We start from the raw sequence: 14,804 nt of genomic DNA, 5'->3' as shown, positions 1-14,804 counted from the left end.
GCTATGGTGCATTCAAATATATATTGAATGAAGTTTCTTCTGGCTCTGATTCCAGAATTCTTTATTCATTTGCTTAGATTCGTTTTCTAAGCAAATAGTATATAGTCCAACAGATTTAAGATTCCTTCTCTATACTCATTACCAGTGAAGGCCTTTTAAAACTAGAATACTTCTAAAATCTTCTCTACCTTGCCACACGGTGCTTTGCCTGACTGAAATTATTTATCCCCTGGATGCAGCTTTTAAAAAAGTAAGATCTGGAGGCACCTGGGTGGCTCAGTTAGTTAAGCATCCAACTTCAGCTCAGGTCATGATCTCGTGGTTTGTGAGTTCAAGCCCCGCATCAGACTCTGTGCTGACAGCCCAGAGCCTGGAGCCTGCTTCAGATTCTGTGTCTCCCTCTCTCTCTCTGCCCCTCCCCCACTCACACTCTGACTCTCTCTCAAAAATAAACAAACATTAAAAAATATAATAAATAGGGGCGCCTGGGTGGCTCAGTCGGTTGAGCGTCCAACTTCAGCTCAGGTCATGATCTTGCAGTCTGTGAGTTTGAGCCCCACGTCAGGCTCTGTGCTGACAGCTCGGAATCTGGAGTCTGCTTCCCATTCTGTGTCTCCCTCTCTCTCTGCCCCTCCCCCACTCGTGCTCTGTCTCTCTCTCTCTCTGTCAAAAATAAATAAACATTTAAAAAATATATATATAATAAAGAAATAAATAAAGTAAGATTTGGACAAAGACAGGATGCCACAAGCAATGCAATTTTCCAGATTCTTCTGAGCTGGCTTTTGCAGTTTAATCTAATTGTGCTACTTAAAAACATTATTAGAAGTACCTGGAATAATAAGGTTAATCCATTTGAAATCCAAAAACGTATTCCACAGTCAAACACAAATGTATTATTATTCTATATGCCCATCCTTCAGCATAAGCGATTGAGAGCTATATACATTTAGTCAGGTTCATGTTTTTCATAGAATGCAACCAACAACTATCAGCAACTCATTATTTGGAGTTCTTTTTGTAGCACTATATAGAAGTTAATATTTAAATTTTTTAATTTTAATTTTATTGATTTTTGAGAGAGAGAGAGAGAGAGAGAGAAAGTGAGCACGGGTGCATGAGCTGGGGAGGGGCAGAGACAGAGAGGGGAAGAGAGGATCCAAAGCAGGCTCTGCACTGACAACAGCAAGCCCCATGTGGGGCTTGAACTCATAAACCAGGAGATCATGACCTGAACTGGAGATGGACGCTCAACCAACTGAGCCACCCAGGCACCCCTAAAAGCTAATATTTAAAAGGATCTTATGCCTTTGGAACATTATCATCTCCAATTTAGGTGTATCCTTCAAAATGTTGGCTCAACTCTGCTATCAGGTAGTAATGACTGCAATAAATTCAAGAACTTCAGCTTGAATAAATAATTATGGTTGGCATATTCCCAAATTATCCTCATTATTAAAGTCTAAAAAATAACTTTTGAAATATTAACCCATATCCTCACTAGCAATTTACAGTTTGTACCCAGACAATTAGCATTTACTTTATGTTCATTAAATCAACTATTATGTGCCAGATATTGTTCTAGCCCAACAGCCAGCAAATTTTTTCTATAAAGGGCCAGGCAGCAAATATTTTAGGCTTTACAGGCCATATGGTCTCTATCACAATACTCAACTCCGCTACTGGAATGTGAAAGCAGCCACAGAAGACACACTAATATATGAGCATGACTGTGTTCTAATTCAAATCTACTTACAATATCAGGGAGCAGGCTGTTTTTGGCTTACCAACCTCTATTCCACACCTATGGGGAGACAGTAGTGAAACAAATTTTAAAAATTAATGTTAAGAGACACCTGGGTGGCTCAGTCAGTTGAGTGACCACCTCTGATTTTGGCTTAGGTCATGATTTCACAGTTGTAAGATCGAGCCCACATCAGGCTCCTCACTGAGTGCGAAGCCTGCTTGGGATTCTCTCTCTGCCTCTCTCTGCCCCTCCCGGGCTTGTATGTGCACAGGAACACACTCTCTCTCTAAAAATAAACACTTTTTAAAATTAAAATTAATTATTTACACATGCAAATGCATGCAGCCTATCACATACTGATAAATGCTACAGAGAAAAATAAAGCAGGGTAAAGGAGATAAAGAGAGCCAGGGCCTCACTGATATGGTGACATATGAGCCTTACACCTAAAGAAAGAGGAAAAGCCATGCTACCAACATAGGAAAAGCATTTCAAGGAGAGGTAATAGCAAGTATAAGGGCTTTAAAGAAGGAACAACTTGGCATCTTAGAAAAACAGTCACTGAGGCTGAAAGGACATGAGCAGAGGTCATAGGTAATTAGGCCAGACAGGTAAACTGAGAACAGACTCTACAGTTTTTCAGGCCATTGTCAGAACTTTGTCTTTTACTCTGAGATGGAAAGTCACTGGAAGGTTTTGAGCAAAGGAGTGACAATCTAACTTGACTTACTTTTTAGAGGACCATTCTGGAGGTCTGCTGAGAACAGACTATACATAGACAAGGGCAGAAGCACGGAATCAGTCAAAAAGCTAAATGTAATAATCCAAGAAAGAGAGAATGGCAGTTTGACTCTTGGTGGTAGCAGCAGAGATGGTGATCAGATTCAGTATGTATTCTGAAGGTAAAACACCATCAGATATGAGATGTTACAGACAGGCATCAAGGATGATTCCCATGTTTGAGGCTCGAGTAACTGGAAGGATAGTCTCTATATCTTGATATGAGAATGACTGTGGGATGAAGCCTGGGGGAAACATTAGGTTTGAGATGCATGTTAGACATCCATGTAGAGATGTTAAGCAGGCAATAGGGTATATAAGTTTGAAGTTAGCATACTTTTATGTTATGATTGTTCCCAGTATGTTTGATCTCTCCAAATGGTTACAAAGTCCTTAAGAACAAAAACACCACACTTTCACTTGACTCACAAGTATTATCCTCAAGACTATCTACTCCTAGTTTACACATAGTTCTAATAAGATTAAATTTCTAGGTTCTGAATTCATAAAAGATAGAAGCAGCAAATTTAAAGTAGGGGGGAAGCAGCTGTAACAGAGATGACAAAGGAATAGAAATTACAAAACTAGAAATATGTAGCATTCTGAAATTATTTACTATAGGAACAAACAGCTGTACATAAATGTCAGTAAGTCAGTAGTCCCTGAAGGCCTTTTGTTACAGCACAAAATATTTCTAATTATCTTTTGTTACATTTAGTGAAATTAATTTTTCAATCACATCATACATTTTTAAAATATTACTATTATAAATGGAAGAAATGGTGGGGCACCTAGCTGGCTCAGTAGAGCATGTGACTCTCAATCTCAGGATTGTGGGTTCGAGCCCCACATTGGGTGTAGAGACTGCTAAAAAATAAAATAAAATCTTGGGGCACCTGGGTGGCTCAATTGGTTAGGTGTCCAACTTCAGCTCAGGTCATGATCTCACGGTTCGTGAGTTTGAGCCCCGCGTCGGGCTCTGTGCTGACAGCTCAGAGCCTGGAGCCTGCTTTAGATTCTGTGTCTCCCTCTCTCTCTGCCCCTCCCCAACTAGCGCTCTGTCTCTCAAAAAATAAAATAAAAACGTTAAAAAAAAATAAGTAAATAAGTAAATAAATAAATAAAATCTTAAAAGAAAAAAAAAGGGGGCACCTGACTGGCTCAGTTGGAAAAGCATGCCACTCTTGATCTTGGTAGGGTCAGGAGTTCAAGCCCCACACAGGGTGTGGAGATTACTTAAATAAATAAATAAACTTTTTAAAAAATTTAAAAATGAAGAAATGGCATGTAAAAGTGTTAATTATTTGAAAATTTCATGTATGCGTTATTCTCACAGGATTTGTTACAAGGGATCAAATGAAATTACATACATAAAAGTCATTTAATAAACATTTATTTTGGATTCACCCTGTGCTGGAAATGATGGATATAAGAAAAAGCAAGCTGTCATTCAAGTTCAAGTCTCTTCCTGAGGGATGGAAATATAAACAATTATAACACAATGTGATCAGTGGAATGAACACAGACTCTGAATTAAGGTACCTGGGTTTGAATTTTGCCACCATTATTAGTTCACAGTTTGAAATGCTAATCATTCTTAACTTGACAGTCATTCAAAAACGGGTAGCAGGCCACAGTTGACCTATGAGCAGTAGTCTGCCAACCTCACACATACAAGAATATTGGCAGTGAATATGGTGATCAGAACAGATGATTCTGTTCCCTGGGTAAGATAAGGTTTGGAAGTTGGAGAGACACAGATAAACCTGCTATGTAACTCTCCTCTCTATTCTCTTTGCCTAGCTAACTGCAGCTCACCTTTCAGGTCTCTGTTCCCATGTCACTGACTCCAGAACCTGCACTCTTCCCCCTTCCTATCCCTGAGACTAATCTGATGCTTTACCCTTTTTTTTTTTTACATGTTTATTCATTTTTGAGAGAGAGACAGAAACAGAGAGAGAAGAGGAAAGAGGATCCAAAGCAGGTTCTGTGCTGATAGCAGAGAGCCCGATGCGGGGCTCAAACTCATGAACCGTGAGATCACGACCTGAGCAGAAGTTGGACACTTAACCAACTGAGCCACCCAGGTGCCCCCTGATGCTTTTACTACAGGATTCCAAAGAATCCTACTACAAAGCATTCACATTAAATTGGAATTTCTTGTTTAATAGTCTTTCCTGCTAGATTGTAAATCCACGTAAGTGGGAACCTTTCTACATACTCAACGTGATTTCCTGAGCATCTAGACCAGGGCCTGGCACATAGTAAGTGTTAGTTAAAATCCACTGAAATGAACAAATCAAATAGCTGAGTCTCCCCATCTAGCCACAGCTTTTTCAGGAACCTGTGAAAACACAGATCCTTAGGCAGGTTCACTCCTTCCAGGCAGTACTTTACTCTCCCCAACCAGGACATAGGTCAAACTCTTTCTCTCTTAAAACTCCTGTTTCCTTGGCCAGATTTAAGGAATCTCAAGTTAACTCTCCTTGAAACCTCTTCCCTCTTTTCTCTTTCCAACCCTAATGGTGAGCCTCCCCAATTCCTTCTTGTAATCTTGCTGACGTTCCTCCAGCAAGCTAGAAACAGCATCATTTACCAGTTTCCAGAATAGCTAGGGTATTTAATAGGGCACTGAGAAAACATTTTGATGTTTCACTCTAAGTTCTCAGTAAGAAAGGGGAGAAAATAGAGGCAGGGAAGGTAAACAACAGAGAACAGAACAGGAAATTCTAACTTTTGACTAACTGCATTAACAGCTTCTTACTGTAAAACACCTTGATCCCAGGAGTGGAGAGCAAGTAATAGAGCTGCAGCTCTTTCTGCCACTCCCCCAGCCTCTCTACCAGCACAGGCAGAAATGAAGAGACCTTTTACTCTAGAGCTTCTTCCCATACTCCTATCCCTCATGTGCTTATCCTACAATTTACCTGAGACATCAAGACTAATCTCATTACTAATCTCTTTATGCCACTTACCACAAGAATTCGAGGACTCTGATGTCATCCCAAATTCCCTAACCTCTCATCCCCATATGGCTAGGTACATCCCCTTTTGCGAACTGCTCCCCCTCTCTCCCATCCTTTCTCAATTCCTGCTCTAGCTGAAATCAAATTGCTGAGGCCATTGCTCTTTCTACAGTCTTATCCGTGGTTCCTCCTCTCCCACACTCCTTATACTACTGGGGCCTGAGCAGAAGAGTTAGGTATTCACCTTGTCCCTCACTTCTGCATCCAGATTATTCCTCTTTCTTCCTTCCTAAAAAAAGCCTCCTGTCAGACCATGCCACCACCTCCCACCCCACCGCTGCATTCATCTGGATATGCCCGAGCCACTTCTTAAGCCTCCGAGATTTTAGTTCCTATCTCACTGGACTGTCATAATTGCAAATGATTTAAATGCTCACCTAGATGACTGCTGTGTTATTTGGCCCTCTCATCTCCTTGATCTCCTCACATGCAACAACCCCACCCTTTACCCTACCATGGCCACTCACTCCCTCAGTCAATACCCTGTCCTAGAACTTGCCAACACAGTAAATACAGTCCTCCATAATCTCTACTTCATCTGCACCCACCCTCCAATCACTATTTCCTATCTTTTCAGGTTGCTCCCTCTAGCACCCCAACTCCAACAATACTTAGACCTCACCAGGACTTATAAATCATTGATCCCACTCCCCTCTCATGTCCTCATCTCCCACCTTAGCTTAGAGTTCAAAGTCCATTATAGCTTAGATTGAGGTCCATTTCCTTGCATGCACCTCAAGAGTCCTGACCCCTCCCTCACTTCATATTTCCCTGGCAAGAACACCCACCCCTATTAAATACGACTCCTTATCAAACAGCTAAACACTTTAGGACACTCAAAAGACAACTAGAAATTTGGAAACTGCCAGGAAACTGGATATTAAAGAATTATTAAATTTTTTTACATGGTAATAATATTTTTTGCAAGTGGCCATATCTCTTAGACATAAAATATGAAATATTTATGCATAAAATATGTCTGGGATTGCTTCAAAATAATATGGAAGGGTGGAAATAGGTAAGTGTACAGATAAAACAAGATTGGCTACTAGTTAATATCTGTTGAAACTGTGTACGTGAGATGTACATCTGAGTACATGAGAGCTCTACTTTGTGTATTTAAAGTTTTCCCTAATAACATATTAAAACCAAAAAATACAACTGTCTCACTAATCTGTGTCTATACCAATGCTGCTAAACATGGCTTTGAAATGAAAAGAACAAAAACACACACCCACATAACCATACCAAACAATCTCACTTAAACATTCACAATCACTAACTTCAAATGGTCTGTTGGCTCAACGTGACAATCCTATGACTTTCGCCTTATCCATTCGTTCTCCCACTCCCCTACAGGCCCATTTCATGTTATTTCCTCTCTCAAGTCACCAACACCTCCTCTCCATCTTCACTCCTGGCTGCTGCCCTTCCTTCAATTTCCCAGTGAAATAGGAAGCACTCACTAGCGCTACCCGCATCGGTTCCCATTTGCCTTGTCTTCCCTGTCATTTACTGTGGCAGAGCTGACTGCTCCTGTCTAAGGCCAATGCCTCCACTTGGATACCAGATTCCAAGCCCATTCCCCATTGCCCAGCCATTCCCCATTCCCACCTCTGCATCAGCACTGTTTCCTTCTCTATGGATCCTCTCCATCAGCATTATATAAATACACTCTTATTTCTATTTTATTTTTATTTTTTTATTGAAGTATAATTGACACATGACATTATATTCTTTCAGGTGTGCAATTATTTCTCTCATTTTAAAAGACAACTCTTTAACTCCAATTTCCCCTCCAGCTATGTATCCATTTCTCTGCTCTCCATGACAGCAAAACTCCTAGAAGAAGCTGTCTATGCTCACCATCTCCAAATTCCTTTCCTCTTTTTCAAAATCACCCCAATGGGCTTATGGTCCCTGATTATTTCACCAAACCCTCTCCTGCCAAGATTAGCAACAACATGCAAATTTCTAAACGCAATGGTCAATGTTTAGTCTTCATCTTATTTACATATCTGCAATATTGGGGCACATCACACATAGTCTTATTTTGTCTAAACGTTACCCTCTCCAAAACATCTGCTCAATGAGAATAGAGATGTTTGTTTTGTTCACAGTTACCTCTCTAACACCACGAAAGAACAGTGTCTAGCACATGGTACCATATTTCACTGATTCAAAAATGCCTTTGCCCCCATATTTTAACATCTCTGAAATCCAAACACAACTAATGATATCTTTCAATTGTTATGTTTCTTCCAAGTACCTATGACACTACCAAATCAAAATAATCTTTAGTTAAAATCTCTGCTTGTTTTTTTTTGTTTGTTTTTTAATGTTTACTTATTTTGAAGGAGAGAAAGAGAGAGAGAAGGAGAGAGAATCCCAAGCAGGCTCTTCGCTGTCAGTGCAGAGCCCGATGCAGGCTCTGATCCATGAAATCATGATCCCTGAAATCATGACCTGAGCAGAAATCAAGAGTCAGATGCTTAACCGACTGAGCCACACAGGTGCCCTACTGCTTGAGTTTTTGTACCACTTGAGTATCTAGTGGAGTTCAGACTGAGAACCAGTTCAAACCCCCAAGAAAGGTTTTACCCCTCCTATACAATGCCAGGGTTGAGACATGCCTTCTGTCACTTGCTGTGTGGTGGGTTTATTTCTCATTTACATTCTCATGTAGTTTCCCAGCTTTATGTGGAGTCTCTTACAAACTACCCATCTTGGGCCTATTTCCTTTTTTCAGTAGTACATAAAATAGTGGTGCATCATACAACTGATAGTACCAAAACAGCAATACAAGCATATTATTTACAGAATATGTAATACTCTGTACCTAAATACAAAAAAAGTGTTAACTAAAAAAGCTAAAAGTGCCTCTGAGGAAAAGGATATAAAGGAGGAAAGGAACTTAAAAAAAAAAAATTTAGGGGGCACCTGGGTGGCTCAGTCAGTTAAGCATCTGACTCTTGATCTTGGCTTTGGTCATGATCTCACAGTTCATAAGTTCAAGCCTTGCGTCAGTCTCTGCACTGAAAGTGCAGAGCCTGCTTGGTATTCTCTCTCCCCCTCTCTGCCTCTCCCCTGCTCATGCTCACATTCTCTCTCTCTCTCAAAAAAAAAAAAAATAATTAAGATTAAAAACTTTAAAATACAAAATACAAACTGAACTAGTGATAGGAAATTAGTGGTTGTCTGGAGGAAAGGAAAGTGGAGGAGAGAGCATGACAAAGGAAACAAGAAAACTTGTGGAGTGATAGGTATGTTCATTATCTTGACTCTGGTGATAGTTTCACAGCACATGTCAAAACCACTGTAAATGCATTAGTTTATTCTATGTCGATTACACTTCAAACATTAACACCTATTGTTATAAAGTTCATTTATAAAAAACAAGGCAGAGAGAGCCAAAGATAAGAACAGTTGGCACTGTATACAATCACAAAGGATTAGTATCCAAATGTATTAAAAATACCTATCAGTCAGCTTAAAACAAAAACAAAAGCAAAAACAAACAACTCAACTGAAAAATAAGCCATAGCAATTAACAAATAATACAGGAGAGGAACTTATGAGACAATAAACAAACTGAAATATGCTCAAACTCATAACAATGGAGGAAATGCAAATTAAAACATAAAACAGTATGACACTCATAAGTTCAGCAAAAGTTACAAAGACTCAATAAAATCCAGGATTGGCATAGAGCAAAATGAATTCTTATATACTACTGAGGGGTGTATAAACTGAAACAACTTCTTTGGAAAACATTTTGATGATACCTAGAAAGCTGAACCTGCACAAACCTTAAGACCAGAAACTCTACTCTCACTCATTAGCATAAGAAAACATATAGAAAGTACACACTACATTATTTGTAATGGTTAAAAATTGATAAAAAGCGTAAAAATTATTGGCAACCTAAATGTTATTAACAGGTAAAAAAATTTTTTTAATGTACAGCCATATAACTAAACACAGAAAACTTAAATTAAGGCTACAATAAGGAACAAGAATCAAAAACCATCCTGAGCAAGAAAAACAAATTGCCCAAAGATAAGCACAATATGATGCTGCATTTATAAAGTTTAAAATTAAAATACTGTTTTCTATTTATAAAATACTGTTTTATAATTTAATACTGTTTTCTAAGAAGCCACAGATAAGACACATTGTCATCTGACAAACCCCTAAGAAAAAGCTCTGCCAGTTAAACTATAATCGGTTGTAAAAACACATCACAAATGCAAAGATTAAATGGGGTGCTGGAGAAATATGCATCTTAGAACCAATGAAATACTCTTCTGTACAGTTTGTGTACATATACATAGTGAAAATTTTAAAAGCATGCAAAGGATTGTCACTGAATATGTTACAGTGGCTACCGCTGGGGAAGGAAGGAGGGCAACGTAATTTCCATGTTTTCTTAAAAACAAAAAATCGGATGTCTAAATTGTGGTCTTTAAATACCACTTCTCAATAAAAGAAATCAGGGCTCCTTAGAGAAATGGCTGATTGTAGGTTTATAGAAGGAAATAAACAGATGAACCTGGGATATTTTCTTGTGTCTAAAAGCAAGAAACCTATAAACAACTATTGGAGACTTACTAAAAGAACACAGAGCCGACTTAAATGGGTCCCAGTACACCAAAATAGGACAATGTGAACACCAGTAAGAATAATGTCTATAGTGCCTGCAACACATTAAATACATAAAAATCCACTGACTCATAATCATACTCTAAAACAAAAAACTCATTGGTCACTTTTGGACGTTAGTAGGGCACTAATTCATATTTCATTACTCTAAACACTGATGAAGAAAAAGAACCAAAGCATTTATTTCACCTCTTCTGTATAAACCATATTTCAGAGTAATCAAAGAGTTAACAAAGGAAAATTCTTCATTATAGAAGGATTCCAGCTCACAAACACAGAATAATAATAGCATCAGAAAATCACTATTTTGCAAGCCTTAATCAAAGAATGGATCTAGGCAAAAATCATCAGTGGCTGCAAAAACCATTAGATAAAAGGCTCATGGAAAACTTTTAGAAAAAGATGGATCATGTTGACAGAACCCAAAGCCACTGATCAAAAGGGAGAGGGAAGGATAGATGTTAGCAAGAATGGAAAAAATATTAATTGCTGAAGATAGATGAGGATACATGGGAGTTCATTATATTCTTTCCACACATGTGTAATGTTGAAAATTTCCATAATAAAAAAAGTCGGTTTGAAAAAAAGATATTAAGCAAACTGCAATAATTAAGATGAGACAAAGCACTGAGGTGAGCACACAGATGTTTCTATATTATTCTCTATTTTTAATCTGTGCATTTGAAATACTTCACAGGAAGCAAGATTTAAAGTAAAACTAAAATACCAAACAATAAAAACAGAGTGGGGTGGAGAGAAGGAATGTGATTTAAAGCATTCTAAGGTTCTTGTATTGCTCAGGAAGGCAGAGATCACTGTGTATACATGTTAAAAATTGAAGGATTAATTGCTAAAGAGAAATACAATGTTCAACTTGAAAATAAATAAAAGAAAAACAGGATCTCTCTATATATGTGTAACAAGGCAAATAAGTTGAAAAGTTTAAAAAAAAGTATAAACTAAAATGGCATACCTAAGTCTAAAAGTATCAGTAATCATACTAAATAAGATGAAACTTATCAAAAGATAGACTATCAAATTGTTTTCTTTTTAAATCCAACTATGTATAGGTTACCAACATATGCTTAAAGTGAGCCAGAAAATCAGAAAATTAAAAGGAAAATTAAAATATATGCTATACAAATATTAATCTAAAGAAATCTCAATATTATTAATATTAATATCAGACACAATAAGATTTAAAGAAGCAAAACTCATTAACCACAGTCTTCAGGAGAGAGCCCACAGGATTCATCATAAGAAAACCCCTTATTTCTGGAATAAGAAATCTCTCCCTGCCATGCACAGATATTTTAAAAGTGGGTCCAGGGCGCCTGGGTGGCTCAGTCGGTTGGGCATCTGACTCTTAATTTCAGCTCAGGTCATGATCTTGGTTCATGAGTTTGAGCCCTGCATCGGGCTCTGTGCTGACAGTGTGGAGCCTGTTGGGATTATCTCTCTCCCTCTCTCTGCCCCCCCCCCCTCAAACGCTCTCAAAAATAAACAAACTTTAAAAAATAATAACAAAAATAATAATAAAAAGTGGGTCCAAGTATTTGGAACAAAAATGTCCTTCCTGAGATCCTGCCATTTCCCACAACATGGATGAACTTAGAGGACATTATGCTAAGTGAAATAAGCCAGAAACAAACAAAACCCTGCATGATCTTACTTATACATGGAATCTAAAGAAGTCAAATACATAGAAGCAGGGGCACCTGGGTGGGTCAGTCAGTTAAGCATCCAATTTTGGCTCAGGTCATGATCTCAGAGGCTGTGAGTTTGAGCCCCACATTGGGCTCCACACTGACAGTGTGGAGCCTGCTTGGAACACACTCTCTCTCTCTCTCTCTCTCTCTCTCTCTCTCTCTCTCTCTTTCTCTGTCCCTCTAACTTGTACTTTCTCTCAAAATAAATAAATTAACTTAAAAAAAAATACATAGAACCAGAAAATAGAAGGTGGTTACCAAAAGCAGAAAAGTGGGGGAAATGGGACAGATGTTAGTCAAAGGGTACAAAGTTGCAGTAATACAGAACGAACAAGCTCAGAGATCTAATGTACAGCATGATGATTAGAGTTAATAACACCATACTGAATACCAGAAATTTGCCAAGAGAGATTCCAGGTACTCACATCACACACACACACACACACACACACATACACACACACACACACATACCACACACAAGGTAATTATGTGAGAAAATATGATAGTGACTGGTAATCATTTCACTGTCTATATGTATATCAAAACATCATGATGGGGGCGCCTGGATGGCTCAGTCAGTTAAGCACCCAACTCTGGATTACAGCTCAGGTCACAATCTCACAGTTCATGGGTTTAAGGCCTGCATCAGACTCTGAGCTGACAGTGCAGAGCCTACTTGGGATCCTCTGTCTCCCTCTCTTTCAGCCTCTCTTTCTCTCTCAAAAATAAACATTAAAAAAAAGAAGAAATGTAGAAATTTAAAAAATCATGATGGACACCTTAAATGTACACAATTTTTATTTTTAAAATGAATTAAAAATTTTAAATCAGCATGATCTTCCCTAGGATCCAGAACTCCTTGCCCTTCCTTCCCTCCCAACACTCACACCCTCACCTCCAGAATCCGCCTGCTGTTTATCAGTCCTAACCTGTTCAGGTACTTTATCTCTGTTTATGCTGTCCATCAAAAGAAGCCCCAGACTTTCAGACCTCTCACCTCCCATATTCTAATCCCCACACAGTTGTACACATCCCCTGCTCTGTCCCCATGTGCCACACACCTCTCTACAAATTCTGAGACTCTTCCACTGTGCCCTACATTTTCAACTTCTACTCAACATTTCCCTCAACTTCTTATTCTAATTAAAAACTAGTTCTCCTCTGAGGCCATACTCCCTTTGCACCCCTTAAGTGGTGAAAGTTCTCCTTCCCACACCTTTCATACCACTGGACCTAGGAGTAAGGAAATTGCCCTCCTTGCTCCTCACTGATGCTTCCAAATCAGTCTCCTCTCTTCCCTACCTCCACTTTGAATATCATGTGAAAACTCTATTACCCATTACCTGGCTGTCATGGTTAATTTTATGTGTCAACTCAACTGGATCATGAGGTACCCAGATATCTGGGTAGATATCTGGGGTAAAGACCATACCTGGATGTGTCAGTGAGGGTGTTTTGGATGAGAATAGCATATGAAGTGGCAGACTGAGTTAAGCAGATGGCCCTCCCCAATGTGGATGGGTATGAATAAAAATGGTAGAGGAAGAGAGAATTCATTCTCTGTCTCTGCCTGTACTGAGTTGGACTACTGAGCTGAACTTCTATCAGTCTTCTGCCCTTGGACTGGAACTTACACGACGGTGTTCCTGGTTCTCAGGCCTTTAATCTTGTACTGGAATTTACACCGCCAACTTTCCTGGGTCTCCAGCTTACAGACCTCAGATCACGGGACTTCTCAGCTCCCATAATTATGTGAGCCAATCCTTATAATAAATCTGATTCTAGATATATACAGATACAAATGTAGATATATAGATATAGATGAGAAAAAGAAAGATCCTACAGGTTCTTTTTCTCTGGAGAACCCTAACACTATGACTCTCCACAACACAGATCCTATCTTAAGTCTCAGTGATTTCACACAGATGATCTAATACTCCATCTCTCTGAATTCCTATTTCACATCTCTGAATCCCTTGATTCCAAGGATTTTGTCCTTCACCCATGCAGCCCAGGCATGATAACACCCCCATGATCTCAATTTTTATATCCTACTGTCTGACCACGACCTACTATTTTTTATAGCTCTCTCACATACCCAAATTCCAACATCTTTTGATCTCAATGAGACCTTCAATTCATTGATTATATCATCTTTTCACCATCTTTTAGCCACTTCATGGCCTCCTTTCCTCCTCACCCGGTTTAAATTCTGTAATTTATTTATTTTTTTTTTTAATTTTTTTTTTAACGTTTATTTATTTTTGAGACAGAGAGAAACAGAGCATGAATGGGGGAGGGGCAGAGAGAGAGGGAGACACAGAATCTGAAACAGGCTCCAGGCTCTGAGCCATCAGCACAGAGCCCGACTCGGGGCTGGAACTCACGGACCACGAGATTGTGACCTGAGCTGAAGTCGGACGCTTAACCGACTGAGCCACCCAGGCGCCCCTAAATTCTGCAATTTAAACCAGTATATTATCATAACCACCCCCTTGCACATATGCTCTATTCCCTTGACCCTCTCATGTTTTATTCCACTATCTTGGTAAAAACCCATCCCTGGTTAAATTCACTCCAAACATAAACCCCTGCAGCTCAATGTGGCTGCAAGAACAAAAACATACTGACTAATCTCATTTTAAATTCATGACCACAAACCTCAAGGGGCCCTTAATGCCACCTGAAAATCTTACACTATTTCCCTGCTGTGGCCGGCCATTCTCCCACTCGCTTGAACATTTCACACCTTCCCCCCTCCACAAACCTCCATCATTTCCTTCATATCCTCTCAGCTGAGTACTTGATTCCCAATTCATTGAGAATATTAAAACAATCAGAAGAAAACTTCCACAAACATCTACCACCAAATCAATC

At 39.0% G+C, this 14,804-nt stretch overlaps 1 protein-coding gene across 4 annotated transcripts in view; it reads right to left on the bottom strand.

The window, feature by feature from the left end:
• The window catches only part of SPATS2 (spermatogenesis associated serine rich 2), a 148,641-nt gene that overhangs the window by 120,036 nt on the left and 13,801 nt on the right, over positions 1-14,804 (bottom strand). The window lies entirely within an intron of this gene.

Source organism: Panthera uncia, chromosome B4, assembly GCF_023721935.1.
Source record: "Panthera uncia isolate 11264 chromosome B4, Puncia_PCG_1.0, whole genome shotgun sequence".
Taxonomy (NCBI): domain Eukaryota; kingdom Metazoa; phylum Chordata; class Mammalia; order Carnivora; family Felidae; genus Panthera; species Panthera uncia.
This window is presented reverse-complemented; position numbering and strand designations above follow the sequence as displayed.